Source organism: Balaenoptera physalus, assembly GCF_965194825.1.
Source record: "Balaenoptera physalus genome assembly, chromosome: 6".
NCBI classification, from domain to species: Eukaryota; Metazoa; Chordata; class Mammalia; order Artiodactyla; family Balaenopteridae; genus Balaenoptera; species Balaenoptera physalus.
This window is the reverse complement of record NC_138885.1, coordinates 130,031,244-130,054,822: the sequence shown is the minus strand read 5'-3', so window position 1 is coordinate 130,054,822 and position 23,579 is coordinate 130,031,244. Positions and strand designations below refer to the sequence as shown.

The window sequence follows — 23,579 nt, the reverse complement described above, 5'->3', positions numbered from 1 at the left end:
AGACAGCTACACTGAAGAGAGTGTTAGAGACCTGCCAAGACTCACGTGCTACTCTATCTGAGTGCCGGTAAGCACGCGCGTGTGAGGAAAGTACCCCAGGCCAGGGAGCAGAGTCACGGAGCTCACGCAAGGCTCCCATCGACCTGATGGAAAACCTCATATTCACAGGCATAAAGCAGAGCTCTCAAAGGGTTTTGTCTCTGCTGTTATAAAAAATTAGCCCTGGACTAAACTCTGCTCTCCAAAAAGCTTACAAGCAAGCCTGGAAAGACTCAAAACTGGAAAACACAACCAATAATGAGGAGGTAAAACAGTCAACAGTAACAGCCCTGCAAAGTGACACAGATGGTAGAAATCAAACAAGGACATTAAAAGTTACTATAACTATAGTCAGTACGTTCAGGGAAAAAACGAGCATGTTAAGTAAAGGTATGGAAGACATAAAAAAACCCCACCAAAATCAAACACTTAAAAATAAAAACTAAAATATCTGAAATAAAAATTACACTGGATGGGATTAATAGCAGAGCAGACAATGCAGAAGAAATGGTTAGTAACTATGAAGACAGAGCAATAAAAGCTATTCAAAATGAAACACAAAGAGAGGGAGAAAAAAGCACAGCCGTGAGCTACAGGATGGCTGTAAGCAGTCTAATACATGTGTAACTGCAGTCCCCAGAGGAGGCGGAAGGACAGACAAAATATGTGACGACGTAATGGCTAAAAAATTTCCAAATTTGATGAAAACTATAATCCTATGGAGCCAAGAAGTTCAAAAAAATCCTAAGCACAAGAAACAGGAAGAAAACTACGCCAAGGCATAGAATAATCAAATTGCTTAAATTCAGTGAAGAGAAAATCCTAAAAAGCAACCAGCGGGGGGAAAAACATTACAGACAAAGAATCAAAAAATAACAGACTTCTTGACAGAAATGATGCAAGTCAAAAGACAGTGGAGGAACATCATTAAAATTCTGGGGAAAAGACAAAACTAAACTGTCACTGTAGAATTCTATACCTAGTAAAAATATTATACAAAAATGAAGGTGAAATAAGAATTTTTAAGACACAGAAAAGCTGGAAGATTTTGTCACCAGCAGACCTGCACTATAGGAAATGTTTAAGGAAGTCCTACATGTAGAAGGAGATTCAAGATGAAAATCTGTGTATACAGAAAAGAATGAAGAGCACTGGAGACAGAAATGTGGATAAACTGAAAAGATTTTTCCATTATTAAAAAAAAGTCTCTAAACGACAACTGGCTGTTTCAAGCATAAGTAACTGTATTTTGGGGTTGTGCCATATGTAGAACAAGAATATGTGGCAACAATAGCTCCAAGGGGGGGCAGTGTTAAGGTTTTTATACATGAAGCAGTATAATATTTCTTGAAGACAAACCACAAGTTAAAAGGCATGCACTGTAAGTCCTAAAAGAACCACTAAAAAAACCAAAACAGTTACAGCTAATAACCCAACAAAGTAGAATACTAAAGATATGTGAAAAACATAAAGGCTATAAAAAGCTAAATAAACTGAAATATTTATGACCAGAAATTACTTCAGGGAGATTACTTAGCACAGATTCAGAGGACATCAGCCTTTAATGGTACCTAAAGAATCATCTAGGTCCATGGTATTCCCTTCTACAACCTTCTAAATCTTCTTACCAAATGATCACATTGCTTCACCTTAAATATTTCCAGTGTCCAGTAATGCAGGATTAGCAGACTTTAGAATCAGACAGCTGCTAGAAAATTTCATAGTGAAACAAACATTGCCTCACTATAGTGTCTGCTGGTCCTGGGTCTGCACTGCAGATAAGGCAGTATCTTAACTTCTCTTCCACATAAAGGCTCCTCATTGAAAACAGCTTGCCTGTCTTCCCTAAATAGTCTTCTCCAGAAAAACCTCCTCTCAGCTACTTTAACTATCCTCCTGAGAAAGACAGGATTAATGTTTCAACTCTATCCAGATGGAATGATGCACAAGACACCGGACCACCATTTCCCTGCAAATGTTGCAAATTTAATGTAGCTCAGGGCTACCTTTAAGAATTTTTGCAATTATATCATATAATTCATTCAAAGCCAGATCTTCGGAATAAACACTGCAATGATGGCTTTAACTCTTCTCACTATTTAATTTAATCTCATTAACAGCCCATCATTCAACACTGTGGAGGTATTTCTGAATTCTGAAGGACATCCAAAATGCCAGCTATTGCACCCATATTTGTATCGTTTGAAATCTGATAGGTAGGTATGCCTCCCATGGCCTCAGTCATTAACCAAAATGCCGAAAAGGAAGTAACTGAATGGAGCCTAACATTATGCCTTTGAATCATCATGCTCTTCTCAGTAACAATGTATAAATAATCTTTGGGCATGGCTGCTCAGCCACTTACATATACACTTATTTCCAAATGATATTCAAAAGGCTTTCTGTTAAATACTTTGATAAAATAAGAATACACTATTTCCTCCACATTTCCTGAATATAAGGAAATGAAATAAAGTTAATTTGGTACGACCGTTTTACTTAAGTCTATGCTGATTTCTACCGACTACTACTTTCTTTTCTAAATGCTTACAAAGTATCTTCCTAATAATTCCATTATGAAACCTTATTCAGTATCAATGTAAGCAGAATCTTTACCTCTTTGAGTCTGCTGTTACTACCCTATTCTGTTAATGTCTTAGATTTCTGACAGCAGTTTGTTGTCATCCCATATATAAATTTTGAGTACCCCAGAATGTACTTTTTCTGGGCCAGGAGATAAAAATCATTTATTAACAGTAAATGTTCTCTTATATTCTAATTACACGTGTTGCCTTTTCAATTTCATTTTATTAACCTCTATTCTTAAGATGATTCTCTTTGACCAGGAAGAATCTGACATTTAGTAGGTTTCCTGAGTATATTATCTTTGCTGAATTTATTCAGTGACCCTATGTCATAGACCTTAACCCCCTCTGCTTCTCTGACTAGATCAAAGTTTTGAGGCTCTTAATAACCCTTCATGTGTCTCAGTTTATACTCTGCTTTGAAATCGTGATATGATTTTTTTTTTTAACTTTTGGGTTTATTTATATTTATTTATTTATTTATGGCTGTGTTGGGTCTTCGCTTCTGTGCGAGGGCTTTCTCTAGTTGTGGCAAGCGGGGGCCACTCTTCATTGCGGTGCGCGGACCTCTCACTATCGCAGCCTCTCTTGTTGCGGAGCACAGGCTCCAGACGCGCAGGCTCAGTAACTGTGGCTCACGGGCCTAGTTGCTCCGCAGCATGTGGGATCTTCCCAGACCAGGGCTCGAACCCGTGTCCCCTGCATTAGCAGGCAGATTCTCAACCACTGTGCCACCAGGGAAGCCCCCGTGATATGATTTGAAATCTGAGATCAGACCATACTCTATGCTTTCTGATAGCAAAGGATGAAGAAGAAGTGCTCACTATGAACAAAAGATGAAGATCAAAATGTTCACTATGTTGAGGGGAAGGGGAGTGATAGCTAAAGTATGGGGTTTCTTTTTGAGGAGGTGGAATTTTAAAAATTGACTGTGGTTGTTTATAGTTGCACATTATTGGTGAATAAACTACGAACTACTGAACTGTACATTTTAGATGGGTGAACTATATGATATGCAAGCTGTAGCTCAGAAAAGCTGTTTTTAAAAAATGGAGGAGAGAAGCAAGGAAATAGAAAGCTACTTATGGTGCTTCTAAGATGAAAGGCACCCTGGATTCACACATAAAGCCCTCTTCTTCCCTTTCAGCAGATGACACTGTCACCTACATGATAAGTGGGGAGGAAAACACCATCGAATTCTCTCCTCTGCTAACCATTATACTCACCTACCTATATTAACCCTCCTTGCTTCTGGATTCCACTCATCTCCTGCCTTCTCAGGATCTCATCCTGTCTGTTATCTTATTCCCTCATATAGTTGACTCCCCTCTTACTTGATTCCCCCAAACTCAGTTTTAAATATGATCTATTAGATTCCCACTAACAAAACTAAACAAGTTCTCCTCTGACTCCATAACTCCCTCCCAGCTACTGCCCACCCGTAGTTAAACCTCTCACAACACCTCCCTGTGTCTGCTACAGTCCACATCTCTGTCCTATTCACTCTTCAGCCCAATCCCGTGAGGCTTCTACAGCTAGCACTTTATAGCTTTTAGACAGTCACCAATGACCTGCCTGCCATTAAAGACAATTTCTAGTCTTCATCACACGTGCGCTCTTGGCAGCATTTGAAGTTGATTACACTCTGCTTTTAAAACCTCTCCTCCCTGTCCTCTGTGACTTACCAACACCCTATTTTTTTTCTTCCTGTCTCCCTGGTTGCTCCTTCTGTCTCCTTTTTGGCTCATCCTCCTTGAGTGGGCCATTTAAATACTGGGAATTCCTCCAGGCAGAGTACAGGGCCCTCTTCTTCTCATTCTATCATCTCTCCCTAGGTGACCTCATCCACACCCACAACTTTAATTAACACCTAAATGCAGATGCCTCACAGATTCCTATCTCTAATCCAGTTCTCTGACTAGTATATTAAGCAGCCTGCTAGAAGTGTCTCTACTTGGATGTCTCAAGGTACCTCAAACCTAATGCATCTAGAACAGAACTCATGCTCTCGCCCCAAAGCCTATGTTCTTCCCTTGTTCCCTATTTCTGGGAACGAGATGCCACTATTGATGCTCTTACGTCAGAAACTTAGGATTCATCCTCGACTCTTCCCTCTTCCTCACCCTGCCCCGATATCTAATTCATCACCAAGTCTCCAAAATCCATCCATTTATATACTCCACCACCACCACCCAAGTCCCCATAACTCTTCTCTGGACTACTAAGGAGCCTACTGACTGGTTTCCTTGAATCCCCTACAGTCCGTTTTCCACATCACAACTAGAACGATCTTTTCATACCACAAATATGATTAAGATTTGTGCTTAAATCCTTCGTCTTAAAATGCTTAAATCTTTGTGTTTAAAATGCTTCAATTACCTATTGCTCTTAGGATGGAGAAAATTCCCTTTTAACATGGCCCATAAAACCCTGCGTGGTCTGACCCTACCTCTCTGACCTTGCCCTGCACTGCAATTCCTCCCCCACCATCCAAACACCAACGCTCTGGCCACACTGGGCTCCTTTCGGGCCCCTGCACACGTGGTTGCCCATATGCCCACAGCGCTCTTTGTGCTCACATTCTGCCCCCCCTCCTGGCCAACTCCCACTCTTCCTTCACTGCTCAGCTCAATGATCACCTCCTCAGAGAAGTCTTTCTAAGTCAATTCTATCATACATTCTACTACTACCTGGTACTTCTTCACAGTGTTTTTCACATCTGTATGTAACTCTGCTTTTCCTTGTATTTCTAATTAATGTCTGTTTCCTTCTGCTCCATCAGTAGCCCAGTACTTGCAGGTGCTCCACACATGCTTGATGAGTGGCTGAACGTGAGTATACGTGATCACTGGGATGTAAAATCCAGATGAACACTGGATGTAGGGAAATGTGATGTTCTCACACCATAAAGTCAAGGAATTCCTCTAAAAAAGTAGTGCAGATACAGGGACCTGAAGGAAGGACACTCTGCAACACCTCACCAAGAAAAGTTAAGGGAATCTACCTGACAGAGTTACAGTGGTGAGCAAGGAACCTAACTCCCTGTTTCCTCAGAGAAAACAGTCTGGAAGGATACACACCAAACTGAGTACAATATGCCTACGGGGAGGGGCAAGAAGAATACTTTCACTTTGCACTTTCTGTATTTCAGATTTGTTTGAATGTTTTACAGTTCATATTTTAATTTTTTAAGAGCAAAATGACAAAGGGAATGAGAGAAATAGATCAAAGTGTTTACTAAGTTGGTAACAACTGGCTTATCTAATTTCTGCTTCTGTTTCCCTCCTTTCACTCCTCCCCACACATCCCCCCTAAATTTTTAAGATTTCTAACAAATAACTAAGTATTGCATATAGGTCTACACACGTAAATAGGTCTACCAACCACACCTTGAAAACCAGTGCCACAAACACTGCCAGATAGAAAGCTAAAGACTAGAATTGGGCTTAACAGATAAAAGGCTACTCAAACTACTGAGAAGTAGAGAATGGCACTGGGGACAAGTGACTTCCAAACCTGGGTATTTCCATGGTTAGTTACCATCGACACAGGATAATCAGCCCCATGATATAAAAGGAAAACTAAAATTCATCAACTTTATTGTTCATTAACAGTCCTGATACATGAGAGCAATCAAGTTCATATTTCAACTGAGGACTTCTAATTTCATGTATATTTCAACCATTTGTGTGAGTTCTGTTCCCCATTACAAGTTGAACACAATTACAAGTTGATTTCAAAAAAGCTTGAAAAAGAAATAAACATGACCAAATATTACTAAAAGATGATCAGAAAAGCTTATGAAATGAAGTGATTCACCAGAAAAGGTGATGCAGCAAGAATTTACTGAATGAAGACACCACATGCAGAATAAATAAACTTGGCTGTTCTTGTTCAGATTTCCCTTGGTTCCCTTCATCAGCATGCACATTAGTGAGCCTGCCCAGTCCCCCCTCTCTGGCCAGCCTGCATTATGTCAGTATGTTCTCTGCCTCTCTGACCACATCCTCCTTATCTGCCACCTCCCTGCTTGTCCCCTCACACCTACTAAGTAAGCTATTCACACTTACAGCTCCTCACACACTGTACCACGGTCAAGCTGCTGAGATCATCATGACACCTAATCCACTGGGCTCCTTAATGACCGTGTTACCTGTCCTGTTAAGACTGGAAGTTTCAGGGCTGCCGGTGCTCACAGCTCCAGGTCTCTTGCTCCCCTAAACAATGTGGGATGTCCTTTACTGAAGACTTTCTCTACCTCAGCCCCCAGGGTAGAGAAAGTGACGGAACCTGTGCACAGCTGGTTCACTAAAATTCATGCTGCTCAACTGCTTTCACTCCAGCCAGAAACATTCCTTCAAACTGGATTGATTTTTCAACCAGTTACTCCCAGCAGCAAATACTTCAAAACTGCTTCACTTTCCACAACAGAATTTAGTTCTCTTTCTCTGCTCCATATCCGAACATCAGCTTCACCTCCCCCATACTGAAATAAGACTTTCTAATGAAAACATCTTCGACTTCCTTGATCCACCTTGATGTATTTCTGCCATCCTCTGTCTCGACCCTGGAGATACACCAGAATCACCTGGGGAAATTTTAAACAAAGATGCTCGCTCCCCTAAGAGACTTACTAAATGACAAAAGAAAAATAGTACTTTTACATGGAGACGCCCCTTAACCATGTGATCATCAAGAATGGTACTGAGACTACTGGCCTCGTGTGCCTCCTGAAAGGACCCGCTGCAAAGGGCACGGCATCACTTCTGTGGTCTTTCTTGCCAAAAAGGCATCACCTGCATTGAATCATGAGGAAACATCAGCCAAACCCAAATTAAGGAACATTCTACAAAATAAGTGGCCAGTATTTTTCAAAAGTGTCAAGGTCATGAATGTCAAAGACAGACAGAGAAACTGTTCCTGATTAAAGGAGACTAAGTAGATGTTACAGCTAAAAGCAACGTGTGATTCTGAATTGGATCTTGGTCCAGAAAAAGGACATTAGCAGACACTGTGGAAATTTGAAAAAAGTCTGTGGATTAGTCAACAGTATTGTATCAATGTTAACTTCCTGATTTGATCATTGCACCGTGGCTACATAAAATGTTAACATCTGGGAAAGCAGGGTGAAGGGTACTCTTTTGCAATCATTTTATCAGTCTTAAAAGCTAATCAATCCTCTTATTTTGCTTTTACTTCACAGGTAAGAGGCAGCACTCCGTAATCCCCAGGCTGATGGCTTTATGTATGTGTGCTGGGGAAAGGGCCCCTACATGAAAAGGAGGCTGGCCTTGCCTCAAGTCCCCCCTTGCAATTTTGCCAGTTGTGTGGCCTCATGCAAGGTTGCTGGGCCCGACGCCTGGTGGGATCTATTCCATTTCTTAAGATCTCAAATTCCAAATAAAGGTTCTCCCAATTCTCTTCTGCCCCGTCATCTACTCTCACTCTCTCGCCCTGGAGGCTTTGTCTCTGCTCAAGTGACCCCAAATGCTCACACTACTCCCTTCCCCTCTCAGAGCCCATTCCCCCCCTCCTGCCATTCTCCTCCTGATGCCACAGCAGTTGCTACCTTGTCTCAGCCCCTGGCCTTGCAGTGCTCTATCTTCTCATCTGCACCTCTCATTTCCCTAACATACATTCAAGGGCTTTAGAAAGGGCTTGCTTACACTTCTTTATACCCTCCTCCCTCCAATGTGACTGAGACAGTGATTTACACACGGTCTGACTTCATGATTTTGTTAAATGACTGAATTGTCTAGGACATTTCGTCAGTAGAACATGGTGTTCTGAGACACAGATGCTACACTTATGTGGCCAGTGAGCCTCATATTATGTTTCATGGGTACAGTCTACTAACAGTAGCCAACTGTTTTTATAAATACACGGTGATGAAGAGAAACATGTGAGAGAAGCGCCCCCTCGTGATAAGCCCGCTCACTTGACTGGAAAATGATGCGGACTGTGCCTCACTAACTCACACACCGCTGACTCGTCTAGGCGAGACACACAGAATTTTAAGTTCCTGATTGTCTTCTTGCGGCTTTCGAGAAGTGGTTTACCCTGTATGAGTCTACTAAGCAGCCATGTATATAGTGGGCGTCTGGGGACACCCAGCTGAGCAGAGTCACAGAGGAAGGAGTCTGAGGCTTGGCAGAGCTTCTCAGAGTCAAGGCCGGGGTAGGGAGCGGGGCAGGCATATGAATCCTGTGCCACGAAGCCTCACTGACTTCCACAAACAGCCAGTTGGTAATGACTTTATTTCTAATTAGTATCTTTAAAAAATACTTAAAAATTAAACAATTTAAGGTACAGGATCTACTTAAGCAGGAACCAATATTCCAAAGTTCACACCTACTACTCTCACCTCACTAGTAGCAATATCAGAACTATACTTCTTCCCCTCCCAGGGTGAGGAGACAAGTAACTACTTCAAAATTTTAAGCGTCGTGCCCATAATGACTTCCCCAATTAGAGCTAAGGCTGTGAGACTTCCCACTGCCTGCTTTTCTCTTTAAAAAAATACAACGAGGTGGAAAAAAAAGCAACTAGCAAGCCAAACATTTGTACAAGTGGCCTATTTCAAGACTTCCAAAAATTCAGATTTCATACTGAATCTCTTGCCTTAAACCCAATGTTTCCACAGTACCCATCCTTGTACCATTTTACCGTCATCAGTGGCAACCACTCAGATACCAAGTAGTGATACAAAAACACATTTTTAGAAGACCAGAGGAGCTACTCACTCACCCGCTAATGCTTCCAGACCACATCCCTGACGTGCTCGCAGCCCTTATCACCCACTCCTCTTCTGGACCCAACAAGGCCCAACTACTCAGTAGATCCCAAACCGGCCTTACGGTGGGAGGTGTCTAATCACTGATGGAGGTACAGGGTTTATCTGCTGGAATACAACACTGGGTCTGCCCTCTCCTTGGCTTCCAATTTTCAATAGATAAAGTTACTTATTAAGCCTAACTTACCAATATATAAAGCACACTTAAACACAGCAAGAGTAAAACGTTTAAAGTATAGATATGGCTAATTCAGAAATTAAAAGGCTAATAACCTTAAAAGAAAATATTCTACTTTATCATAATATTAACTTAAAATGATGAAACATGTTTCCCCTCCTATCAGAGGCAACGACTTCTAGAAGATACACTGGTAGTGGAAAAAGAAATTGGTACAACTTTATTGGAGGGCAATTTAGCAAAATGTATCAAAAAGCCTTAAAAGGTGCAATCCCTCTGAATCACCCATTATACTTCTAGGGAATTTACCCTTGGGAAAGAGATAATTACACAAAGATGTTAAGTACAAGCAGTGCCATTTACAATAGAAAATGATCAGAACTAAAAGTTACCCCACTGAACTGGTTAAATCATGGTGTACCCATAAAATGGAAGATTATGGCAAGCTCTAAAAACAATTAAGTAGATCTATACTGACACGCAAAGATGTTAACATTAAAATTAAAAAACAGGGACTTCTCTGGTGGTGCAGTGGTTAAGAATCCGCCTGCCAATGTAGGGGACACGGGTGTGATCCCTGGTCCAGGAAGATCCCACATGCTGCAGAGCAACTAAGCCTGTGTGCCACAACTACTGAAGCCCGCGCGCCTAGAGCCCGTGCTCTGCAAAAAGAGAAGCCACCGCAATGAGAAGCCTGCGCACTGCAACGAAGAGTAGCCCCCGCTCACCGCAACTAGAGAAAGCCTTGCGCAGCAACGAAGACACAACGCAGCCCAAAAATAAATAAAAATTTTTTAAAAATTAAAAAACAAACCAGGACCTAGAATAGCATGACCTCATGTTTAGTAACTTACCGGCCCCAGAAAGAGAGGGAGAGAGCTAGAATATGCATGAGAATCTGTGAGGATATCCCACTATCTTAACAGTAGTCATTTCATGTGGGAGTGGAATTAGGATGAGCTTTATTTTTCCTTTTATACTCTGTTGAATTTTCTGAATTTTTGGAATGAACATATTACTAAAACATAATACTTCATGTAGATAGAAATATAGAAATCAATTAAAACTATCAGGCTTAATGAAGATCTCTTGCACACACATATGTACCCACACACCCACGCTCCCACATTACCTACAGAGTGCTTACAAAACGGGAAAGAGGGAGAAGCTGCAAATTTCGGCCTCCTCTCCCCTCACGTAATGGTTTCAAACGAACAGGACTTCGTCAAAAAGATACTGAAGTAAAGAGGAAGAATCTGATGACTCTAAGGTTTTGAGCCGGAAAGGCAGTATTTCTTAAACCAGTCAGTCAGGAAGAGAGAGAGACCAATTCCGGGGCAGAGAAGATGAATTCTGAGTTGAATATGTTAAGTCTGAAGGGATGCTTCAGCACGGAATCACAACATCCTAAGTGTTGACGAGATGTCAGAGGTCATCGAAATCAGTGGTTTTTAAGTGCTTTTGAGGCCCCTGATAATCACACTTCCTAATCCTGCTGCCATCATTTTTCAGAGTAAAGATCTTGTGTAGAACCCTAATATACAAATAAGGATAAGGTAAAACTGAAAAAGTGGATGAAGGGAGAAAGAACACCTGAAACCATGGCCTGCCTGCTTCTCCAGAGCACCCTGTGCACGTTTGTGGAACATTAAGTTTAAAAGCAAAACAAGAACATTACTCAGCCATAAAAAAGAATGAAATAATGCCATTTGCAGCAACATGGATGGACCTAGAGATTATCATACGAAGTGAAGTTAAGACAGAGAAAGACAAATATCATATGATGTCACTTCTATGTGGAATCTAAAAAAATGATATAAATGAACTTATTTACAAAACAGAAACAGACTCACAGACATAGAAAACAAACTTATGGTTACCAAAGGGGACAGTGCGGGGAAGGGCAGAGCGATAAATTAGGAGTTTGGGATTAACACATATACACTGCTATATATAAAACGGATAAACAACAAGGACCTACTGTACACTACAGGGAACTATATTCAATATCTGTAATAACCTATAATGGAAAAGAATCTGAAAAAGAATATACACGCACATATATATATCTGAATCACTTTGCTGTACACCTGAAACTAACACAACATTGTAAATTAACTATACTCCAATTTTTAAAAATGGTTAAAAAAAAAAAACCTTAAAAAACAAGGCGAAACAAACACAAAACAACACTTTCCTTGCACACCACACCCCGATTTCTAATGAAATAAGAATCCTGCTATAATCTGTCTCATCAGAGGTATCTTATCAGGACTTCCCTGGTGGCACAGTGGTTAAGAATCCACTTGCCAGTGCAGGGGATACGGGTTCGAGCCCTGGTCTGGGAAGATCCCACATGCTGCAGAGCAACTAAGCCTGTGCGTCACAACTACTGAGCCTGCGCTCTAGAGCCCGCACGCCACAACTACTGAAGCCCGCGAGCCTAGAGCCCGTGCTCCCCAACGAGAAGCCACTGCAATGAGAAGCCCGCACGCTGCAACCAAGACCCAATGCAGTCAAAAATAAATAAATAAATAAATAAATTTTTTAAAAAAGTATCTTATCAAGTTTCTTTAGATATGTAGGTAGCTCTCTTTTTGTGGGTCATATGGTCTTTGTCACAACTACTCAACTCCGCCACTGCAGCAGGAAAACAGCCACAGACCATGTGTCAATGAATGGGTATGGTTGTGTTCCAATAAAACTTTATTTACAAAATCAAGTAATGGGCTGACCTGGGCCACAGTTTATTCACTCATGCTCTGAAAAATATCTGGTGGGTAGAAGGAAAGGCCAAAGGATACGTGAACCTGAGGTTAAATGTGGACACCCATCAAATCCTTTCAATCCTCCCTCAGAAATCTAGTCTCACATTTTGCTTCTCCTCCTTACCCTTAAGCTTTCCTTGTCATCAGAGTCCTCTTATCAGGTTAATCTTCTGCCATTATGTCCATCTTTACAACACTTCCAATCTCACCCCATCTCTGACTTTGAAACATTACTAGTGGGAATGTAATGGGAAAGAGGTTGGTGGTTTTCTTATAAAACTAAACATGATCTTACCCAAGAATTGTACTCTTGGGCATTTATCCTACAGGAAGGAAAACTTATGTTCACACAAAACCTGTATGAAAATGTTCATAGTAGCTTTATTTGTAATAGCCCAAACTGGAAACAGTCTGGATGTCCTTCAAAGGGTGAATGGTTAAACATTTACCCTATGTACACACTATGGTACATTCATGGAATGGAATACTACTCAGCAATCAAAAGTAATTATTGATATTCACAACTACTTGCACAGATCTATGGGGAATTAAGCTGAATGGGCAAAAAAGCCAATCTCAAAATGTTACATACTATAGGATTCTATTTACAAAGCATTCTTGAAATAACAAAATTATAGGTTGGGAGAACAGATTAGTGGTTGCCAGCAAGGGTTAGAAATGGGGGATAGGAGATGGGTGTGGCTATAAAGGGATAGCAAGAGGGGGCCTTGTGGTTATGGAAGAGCTCTGCATCTTGATTGTGGTAGTGGTTACACGTGTGATAAAACTGCACAGAGGTACACACATACACTCACAAAACTGTAAAGCTGGTGAAATGTGAATAAGGCTTGTGGACTATACCAATGTCAACTTCCTGGTCTTGATACTGTATATAGTTAGGTAAGATGTTACCACTGCGGGAAACTGGGTATAAGGTACATGGGATCTCCCTGTATACTTTTTTGCACCTTCCTGTGAATTAAAAATTATCTAAAAATAAAGATTTAAAACAAAGCAGGACAACAACAACAACCACAGATTTCTTCAGTTCCCTCGGTCTATCTTTCAGTTGTATATAAGGCGCTTTTCAATCTACCACAATCTACATCTCTAGTTTCACTTCCTACCATTCTCCTCTAGTAACTCCTATAGTCACCCTAAACTTGTCACTGTTTTCTGGATATGCCATATTTTAGTCTGTTTCACATTCTGTTCCTTCTCACTCTCTGCCTGCCAAACACCTTTAAACCACTTCAAATGTCACCTAATGCTATCTAATGTACCCATCTCTGACAGAAGTAGTAACTGCTTTATCCTCTTGGTTCCCACAGAATTTCACTCATACCTCCACCAAGTATCTCTACGCTATATTATATTATTTTACATACCTATTTCCTCTACTAGCTTATAAACTCCTTAAGAACAGGGACAAAACTTGATCCATGTGTCCATCTATCTGCCAATATATATATATAAGGGCACTAAAATGTCTATGGATTCAATCAAGTTGCGAATCTTTTGCAAAAGATGACAGTGGAAGTGATGACAGTAATTACTCCTATTGTATCTTTTGCAGAAAAACTGTCCTGCTAACTACCGTGAGGATGGAGCTCAGCATAAGGAAACATATTCAAATGCGAATCATTCTTTAGAGTCATCTTTTTAAGAAACAATTTTGAAATGATTAAGCAGAATTTTCCTTGCTTCTGTTCCCTATTAGTTTACACAATCAAGTTTATTATAATTTACATGTAACTAGTTATTATTATTGAGAAATGCCTCAAGGAACCCAGATGTTTTTGAGGAGGAGGGGGCTTAAATCATTTATTATTTTGTCTTATATTCTTCTCTTTTTTTGAGTTTCTTTATACCCACTCTGTAGCAAAAGAATCATTTTAAACAAAGTCCTCTAAATATATACCAATCTATTTTACTGCCTTAAATATTAATTCATTCTCAAAAAGGGATTAGATGATCTCATTAAAAAAAGGAAGTTCTTAAAGTAAATTAAGATAAAGGATGTGAGATGGAATCCAAAAGTAAACTGAGAAATATTGCTGGTGCCAAATACTTAATAATGAGACCAATTCTATTATCATATTAATTTCTAAATTAAAAAAGAATCCTACACACATATGTGCCTCTCTACTAAAGAAAATGTCTGAGTATACTAAGCTGAAAGATCATGGACTAAAAAAAAACCTATTAATAACCTTCTGGTGTCAAAGATTACTCTAAACAAGTTTAGTAACCATGAGTCACTGTTAAATGGCTATGCTATGAAAAGGCTATTCCCTTCCCCCCTCTTAAATATGCCAGCAAACTTACTCCTCTCATGAAATGAGTGAATATAGCTATTCAACACTGTGAACACATGCATTCACAGTGATGAAGGGAACCAAGGATAAGCTGAGCAAGGCAGCTATACCTTCTTTACATAGCATGCAGTGGGCAGAGTGTGTAACCAGTCATTATGTATGCAGATCTATGGGGCTGTCAGCAATGAAAGAACAAATTCCACTCCAACCCACTCCCATGCCCCAATTACCTAAAAATGGGGATGGTAAGATAAACCGTGTTTTCTAAGAGTATAAGGAAAGTAGTTTTCAAATTCTTTAAAAGGTATGGCACAGTCCCTAAGGGAGTAATCTATTTGTATTATAGACAAGTCTTAATATGGCAACTGTGTACCATACAGAACATGTAAAAACATCAACACACTACAAAGAAAGAAAGAAACACTCAAACGTTATATTTATCATTTTGTCTACAAGATCACAAGAAATGAATGAGAAAATGCCCATGGATATAATGAATAAAGCAGAAACAGACAAAATTTTACCATGGGTTTGGCAGAGCTAGGAGTGAATACCACCTCTGATTCTAGTGTAACAGGTGTCCTAGGAAACAAGAGCTTTCTTCATGTGGATCATGAGAATAATAACAACAAATAATTCTACCTCAAAATAAGACGGAGGCCTATTCTCTACAAAGGCACCTTGCAAAATATGGCGTTGGATATAACAACGTGTCAATCGTACAAAGCTTGAATTCCTTCTAAAAGACCTGAGTGACCACCTAGCCCACACCAATACACATCTAGAGACAGGAACCTTGCGATCTCCCATGGAAGCCAACTTCCACTTATTATTTTCCCTAATATCAGGATGAAATTGGACTCCCTGTTTTTCCTCCACTCACGGGGCCTTAATTCCATCTCCTGTCACTGTCTGGAAGCTTCCCTTATCTAATATTAGATGATCCCCTAAAAACATTTTACTAAGAGCTCTAGGGCTCAAATTTTATTCTTTCTCTACATCACATCTCCAGTTCATTCAACTGTTTCTTATGGCAGAACTTTGAATTTCTGTACTAACCTGGTCACTCCCCTCTCCATACACTCTGGTTTCTCTACATCCTCAAATACGGACTTATCTACACAGAGCAGAAGATGATCACTTTGAATTTAGTGTTTTTCTATTATTGAAACCTAGGTTTTCAATAGTCTTTTTTAGGTGCTTTATTACATGATCTATTTATTCTCAGGGCAAACATCTGTGGTTTCTAAGCCACCTATATCTCAGTTGGTACACGGAGAGTCTTTATCTCTCTTCATTGAGTTATAATTAACATACAACAAAGCACACATATTTAAAGAGTACAATTTGATAACTTTGGTCTTATGTACACACCTCTGAAGCCCTTGAGACAGTGAACATGCCCATCACCACCATGATTCCACTGTAATCCTCTCATACCACCAACCCCACTCTAACCCTCTACATACATCCCTGCCAACCCCAAAGCAATCACTCATCTGTTTTCTGTCATTATGGCTATTCACAGAGTTTTATATAAACAGAATCATACATTATGTACTCTTTATAGTCTGGCTTCTTTCACTCAACACAATTATTTTGAGATTCATTCATGTTGTTGTGTACAGCAATAGTTCATTCCTTTTTATTGCTGAGTAGTATTCTATTCTATGGATGTGACACAACTGGTTTATTCACACACCTGGGCAATTTCCTGTTTTGGATATTCCAAATAAAGTTGCTATGAACATTTATGTAGAAGTCTTTGTATGGACATATATTTCTTGTTCTCTTGGGTAAATACCTAGGAGTAAAATGGCTAGATGTAAGTTTAGCTTTTCAAGAAACGGCCAAACTTTGTTCCAAAGTGGTTGTATTATCTTACGTTCCTACCAGCAGTTCCATTTGCTCTGCATAACCACCAGCATTTGACATAGCCAGTATTCTCAATTTTAGCCATTCTGATAGGTGTGAAGTAGTATCTCATCATAGCTTTACTTTGCAAATTTCCTAAGATTAATATCTTTTCAAGTGCTTATCTGAAATCTGTGTATCAACTTTGGTGAACTGTATATTTAATCCATTTTTTTTACTGGATTGTTTTCTTTTTGAGAGTTCTTCACATATTCTCGATGTAATCTTTTATCAAATACATGCTTTGTAAAAATTTTCCTCAGTCTGTGGCTTGTCTTTTCATGCTTTCAACAGTGTCTTCTGAAGAGTTGAAGGTTTTAGTGTTGGTGAATTCCATTTTATTATTTTTTTCTTTTATTGAGTATGCTTTTGGTCTCATATCTAAGAATTCTTTGCCTATCCCAAGGTCATGAAGATTTTTCTCCTGTTCTCTAGAAGCTTTATAATTTTAGGTTTTACATTTAGTTGTGTGATCCATTTTGAATCAATTTTTGTATATGGTATGAGGCATGGGTCCAACATATTTTTTGCACATGTGGCTATCAAATTGTTTCAGCACCAATTGTTGAAACTACTGTCCTTTCTCCACTGAATTGCGTTCTCACCTTTGTCAAAAATTTTCCATACATGTGTAGGTTTCCTTCTGGATTCTCTATTCTGTTCTACTGATCTATTTGTCTATCTAATATGTCTTTATGTTGATATCACACTGCTTTGATTACTCCAGCTTTATAATTCTTGAAATCAGATGGTGCGAACCCTCCAACTTTTTGTTCCAAGTTATTTTATTCTAGGTCTTTTGCATTTCCATATAAATTTTAGAACCAACTTGTCAATTTCTATTAAAAAGTCTGCTGGGATTACAATGAAGTTATAAATCATTTGGGAGGGAACTGACATTTTAACAATATTGAGTCTTCCAACCCATGAATAAGGTGTATCTCTCGCTTACTTAGGTCTTTCATCTCTTAGCAATATTTTGTAGTTTTTAGTGTGCAGGTCTTTCATTTCTTTCGTCAGAGTATCTCTAAGTGTTTCATATTTTTTGATGCTATTCCAAATGATACTCTTAAATTTCAACTTTGGTTTTGTCATTGCTACTATAGAGAAATACAATGGCTCTTTGTATATCAATATTATAACCTGTAACCTTGCTAAACTCATACAGTAGCTCAACTACCTTCTTTGTAGATTCCTTCAGCATTTCTGAGTAGGTGATCATGTCATCAATACAGTTTTTACTTCTTTCTTTCCATGCCTTTTATTTCTTTTTCTTGCCTGACTGCATAGTCTGCAATCTCCAAGTACAAAGTCGAATAGAAGAGGTGAAAGTGGACATCCCTGTCTTATTCATGATCTTAGAGATAAATGAAATGAGCCTTTCACCATTACGTATAATGCTACCCGTAGGGGTTTTTTTTTAAACATCTTTATTGGAGTATAATTGCTTTACAATGGTGTGCTAGTTTCTGCTTTATAACAAGTGAATCAGCTATACGTATACATATATCCCCATATCACCTCCATCTTGCATCTTCCTCCCACCCTCCCTATCCCATCCCTCTAGGTGGTCACAAAGCCCAGAGCTGAACTCCCTGTGCTATGCACCTACTTCCCACTAGCTATTTTACATTTGGTAGTGTATGTATGTCCATGCCACTCTCTCACTTCATCCCAGCTTACCCTTCCCACTCCCCCTGTCCTCAAGTCCATTCTCTACCCACAGGGTTTTTACAGATGCCCTTTACTAGGTCAAGGAAGTTCTCTTCTCTCTTAGTTTGCAGAGTTTTTATCAGGAATGCTAAAATTTGGTTTAGAATTTTTGCATCTGTGTTCATGAGGGATATTAGTCTATCGTTTTCTTGTAATGTCTTTGATTTGGGTATCAGGATAATCGTGGACTCATAGAATGAGTTAAGAACTATTCCTTCCTTTTAAATTTTCTGGAAAAGTTTGTGTAGAAATTGTGTGATATTTCCCCTTAAATGTTTGGTAGAAATCTCTAGTGAAGGCATCTGTGCCTAGATTTTCCTTTGTGGGAAGATTATTAACTAAATTTTGAATTACTTTAATAGATACAGGGCTATTAAGGTTATCTATTTTTTTCTTGACTTGAGCTTGAGCCATTTGTGTCTTTCAAGGAATTTGCCTATTTCATCTAAGTTGTCAAATTTGTTGGCAAATAGTTGTTCATAATATTTCCTTATTACCCTTTTAATACCTGTAGAATCTGTAGTGATGTCAGCTCTCTTATTCCAGATATTGGTCAGCTCTCTTATTCCACTCTCTTATTCTCTTATTCTAGATATTCCAGATATTTTTCTCCTGATGAGTCTTAGCTAGATTTTATCAATTTTATTCAACTTCTGATAGAACCAGTTTTGGTTTTATTGTTTTCTCTGGCTTTTATTTAACTAATTTCTGCTTTGATCTTTATTTATGTCCTTTCTCCTTACTTTGTAATTTGCTCTTCTTTCTCTACTTTCTTAAGGTAGAAGCTGAGACCTTTCTTCTTTTCTATCATATGCATTTAGTGCTATAAAATTTCTGAGTAATGCTTTAGCAACATCTCACTAGCTCTGATGTTTTTATTCCACTCAAATAACTTTGATCCATGAGTTATTTATAAGTATGATATTTAGTTTCCAAATATTTTGGAATATTTCCAAGGCTCTTTCTATTATTGATGTCTAATTTAATTCCGTTGTGATCACAGGTATACGTCACATACATTTAGCCTTTTACTAGCTGATTTTCTGCCTACTTCTTCTATCAGTCATTGAGATTGGGGTACTGAAATATCCAATTATAATTGTGGATTTGACTGTTTCATCTTCTAGTTTTATCAGTTTTTGCTTTGTTTTATTTTGCTTTATTTTAAAGCTGTTATTAGGTGCATAAACATTTAAGATTGTTATATCCCTTGGATTAACTGACCCCTATTTTATCATGAAATAACTATCCTGGATAATATTCTTTGCTCTGAAATCTATTTTTGTCTGATATTAATAGAGCCCCTCCAGTTTTTTTTCGACAAGTGTTAACATGGTGTATCTTTCTCCATCCTTTTACTTGTAACCTAATTGTGTCATTGTCTTTAAAGTGCATTTCTTGTAGGTACATATAGTTAGTATTTTTTTTTTAACCATTTTTTAAAATCGAAATATAGTTCATTTACAATGTTGTGTTAGTTTCAGGTGTAGAGCAAAGTGATTCAGTTGTATATATATAATATTCTTTTTCAGATTCTTTTCCATTATAGGTTATTATAAGATATTGAATACAGTTCCCTGTGCTATACAGTAGGTCCCTGTTGTTTATCTGTTTTATATATAGTAATGTGTGTATGTTAATCCCAAACTCCTAATTTATCCCTGCTATACCCCCTTTGGTACCCATAAATTTGTTTTGTATGTTTGTGAGTCTATTTCTGTTTTGTAAATAAGTTCATTTATATCATTTTTTTTTTAGATTCCACATAAGTGATATCATATGATATTTGTCTTTCTCTGTCTGACTTACTTCACTGAATAGGATAATCTCTAGGTCCATCCAGATAGGACTTTTTTGTCCAACCTGACAATCTCTGCCTTTTAATTGGGGTGTTCAGACCACCTATACTTAATGTGATTATTGATATGGTACATTTGAGTTTATCATCTTGCTATTTGTTTTCCATTTGTTCCATCTGTTCCTTAATGCCATTTTCCCCTCTTTTTCTGCCTTCTTTTGGTCTAATCAAATATTTTTAGTGATTATGTTGTGTTTTCTCCTTTGGTATCTCATCTGTTTAGACCCTAGTACAGAGCTATACTTTTATCTGTACTGCATTTTATCAGTTACAATCATGTCCTTCCTCCAACTCCTGCCCCACTACCCCCAGCTAATTGACCCTTCTTTGGTGCCTGATTTAGTCACCTATAGAGTTTTCTATCCTTCTCCAATTTTTATCAGTCACAAGCTCTGCTAATTAAACCTTTTAATTCTCCTCAGATAAATCAGTGACAATAAATGTTATTAAAAGTTTAAAGTTGGGGACAGTATCCTGCAACAGATCACCAAAACCCTGCCTAGGTGCTCAGAGTTATCCACTAATCAGATCCACTGGGTATAATTATTCATCCAATCATGAAAAGTGTCCACTAAGCATCCTGAACTACAGGGGAAGATAATTAATAAACACAAAACTATATGGAAGATACTAGGACCAACAGGGTAGATCTCTTGAGAAGGGTCATTTATCTCACTATTTCTGTGGGTGGTAGCACACTACAAGGGAATGTGATACTTGGCCACCATCATAAAATTCAGAAGATACCTGGCTGGGATACCCTCTTATTGGTCATAAACTCAACATACAAATGATTACAACACTCTCAGTAATACATGTTTTATCCTATTCAGTAGAAATTAAGAGTTTAGAAGAGTTACAAGTTGACAGAACTATGTTAACTCTGTATTCCATTTTCAATAAATAAAAAATAATTATTGAGCTGTCTTTGGAAGGCTTATGTTCTAACAGAGGGAAGAACTAGTAAAAAAAAAAAAAAAAATCATTAAGTATATTAAAGATGTTAAGTGATACACAGAAAACCAGAGCAAGACCGGGGGAACAGGAATGCCGGGGACTAGGCTGCATTTTAAATAGGGGGTTGGGTGAAAAGTGACATTTAAGCAAAGACTTGAAGGCAATAAGGGAGTTAGCCAAGCAGAGAGTTGGGGAAAGAACATTCTAGGTAAAGGGAACAGCCCAATGCAAAAGCCATAAGGCAGGAGTGTGACTGAAGTACACGAGGAAAAGCAAGCCAATGTGGGGGGAATACTAGGAGAAGGGACCATTGAGGTCACGGGCCTGACTGACCAAGGCAAGGGTGGGCATTTATTTTTTGGCAAAAGCACCAGACAGGAAATATTTTAAGCTTTATAGGCCACATAAAGTCTCTGTTGCATAATCTTCTTTGCTTTTTAAACCAACCTTTTAGAAATGTAAAAACCATTCTTAGCTCATGAGCCTTACAAAAACAGGCCTAGGCAGGATTTGACCTGTAGAACTTAGTTCAGCCTTTGTAAGGATTCTGACTTTTACTCTAAGGGAAATGTTATTTGACTCACGTTTTGAAAGAATCACTATGGCTGTGGAAAGGCAAGGGAGACCAGTTAGAAGAACACTGCAGTAATCCAGAGCAAAGATAATGGTAGCTCAGACCCAGGTGGTGACTAAGAAAACGGGGTGAAGTGGTCATTAGAGTCTGGCTTTTTAACACCCCCCTCCCCCACCGCAATAAAGTGGATGTATTTGCTCATGAATTGGATCTGGGAAGTGTGAAAGGAGTCATGGATGACTCAAGACTTTTGGTCTGAACAACTAGAAGGATGGCATATCATTAACCATGATCGGAAAGACTGTGAGTGGATGTGTGAAATGTGTGTTTTTGCTTCAAAACAAAGTAGAATTCAGAGTCCTTAAATTCCAGCATAACTTTGTAGCTACTTTATTAACTCTTCCAGAACTTCAGAATCATTTTTTGTCAAGGTACAAAAAGATCCTGCTGTGATTTGAATGGAACTGCTTTAAGCTTAAAAATTAATTTGATAAGAAATGGCATCTTAACTATATTCCATCCAATAACATGGACGAAGTATTCTTTTGTATCTCTGAATAAGGTTTTATAGTTCTCTTCATATAGGTTCTGCGTACTTCCTGATGAAAGTATTCCCAGACACCTTATTTTTTTGTTGTTGCTACTGTAAATAAAATACTTTTTTTAAAAAAATTACAATTTCTAGATCGTTTTGATGGTATTTAGGGAAGCTATGAATTTTGTATTTAGCTGCCCTAGTGAACTCTCATTTTCACACTGATTCTCTTGTGTTTTGTAAAGATATATGAATATCTCAACATTGTAATTTCCCCTCTTTATCTGAAATAGCTGTGTTTTTTATTTCTAAACCGTTTCTTTATGCATTGCCTAGAATTTCCAGAACAACTCTAGATAACAAGTCATAGCAAGCACCCTGGTTTTAATGGGGCTACATTCAAGTTTTCAGTCTTAAGTATGATGACAAAGTTGTTTTTCATGGTTTTTAATTTAGAGGTTATATTTTCATCTTTCCATTGTTTTCAGGTCTCATTCCCTCTTCACCATTTGCATTAGTGCTATTTCCTTCTGAATCTTGATAAGACAGTGAAATCAGAAAGTTCAGGGTTTTCCTCCTTATTTCTAATCTATTTCAGGATAAGTAATTTGCATTGATTGCTCTTCAATCTTCAGAGCTGTCCCCTTCCCTTGAAATAAAATTTATTTTTCATAAATTCAACTAATTTTCTTTGCTTTATTTAGCAGGAGGTCTATTCTTGCTTAGGTTTAGAGCAGGAATTCTCAACCTCTGTGTTACCGAAAAAGGTTCCCTGAGACCCTTTCAAGGAGTCCATGAGGTCACAACTGTTTTCATATCAATGTAAACACATAATTTGCCTTTTTCCACTGTTGCCATTTGCACTGATGGTGTTGACCTCTAGCCTGAGTCAAGGCAGTGACAACAAACTGTAGTAGCTATCGTAGTTTTCATCAACACGCACTCAGCTTAAAAAAACTGTTTCACTTAAGAGTGTCATGAGAAAGCAGGAAAAAAATTCATTTTATTAAATTTTGACCTCTGAGTATACATACAACTTGGTGTGATAAACAGGAAGTACACATAAAGCACCTTCTGCCCCTTACTGAAATATGACTGCTTGTCTTGAAGAAAAGTACTTGTATGATAATGTTTGAGCTATGAGCTGAACAAACTATTTTCTTTATGGAACATCACTTTTCCTCGAAAGAAAAACTGACAAATTATTCAGGCTTGTATATTTGGCAGACATTTTCTCAAAAATAAACAAAGTGAACCTGTCTCCTTAAGGAAAACAACCAACAAACAGTATTTGTTGCCAGATTTGAATTTTGAAATTTGAATACAACATAAGTAAGTTTGACCACT

The 23,579-nt window shown here is 38.5% G+C and overlaps 1 protein-coding gene across 7 annotated transcripts in view; it reads right to left on the bottom strand.

Moving 5' to 3' along the window:
• Positions 1-23,579, bottom strand: part of CAB39 (calcium binding protein 39) — an 88,132-nt gene that overhangs the window by 25,923 nt on the left and 38,630 nt on the right. The gene's annotated exons all lie outside the window — the stretch shown is intronic.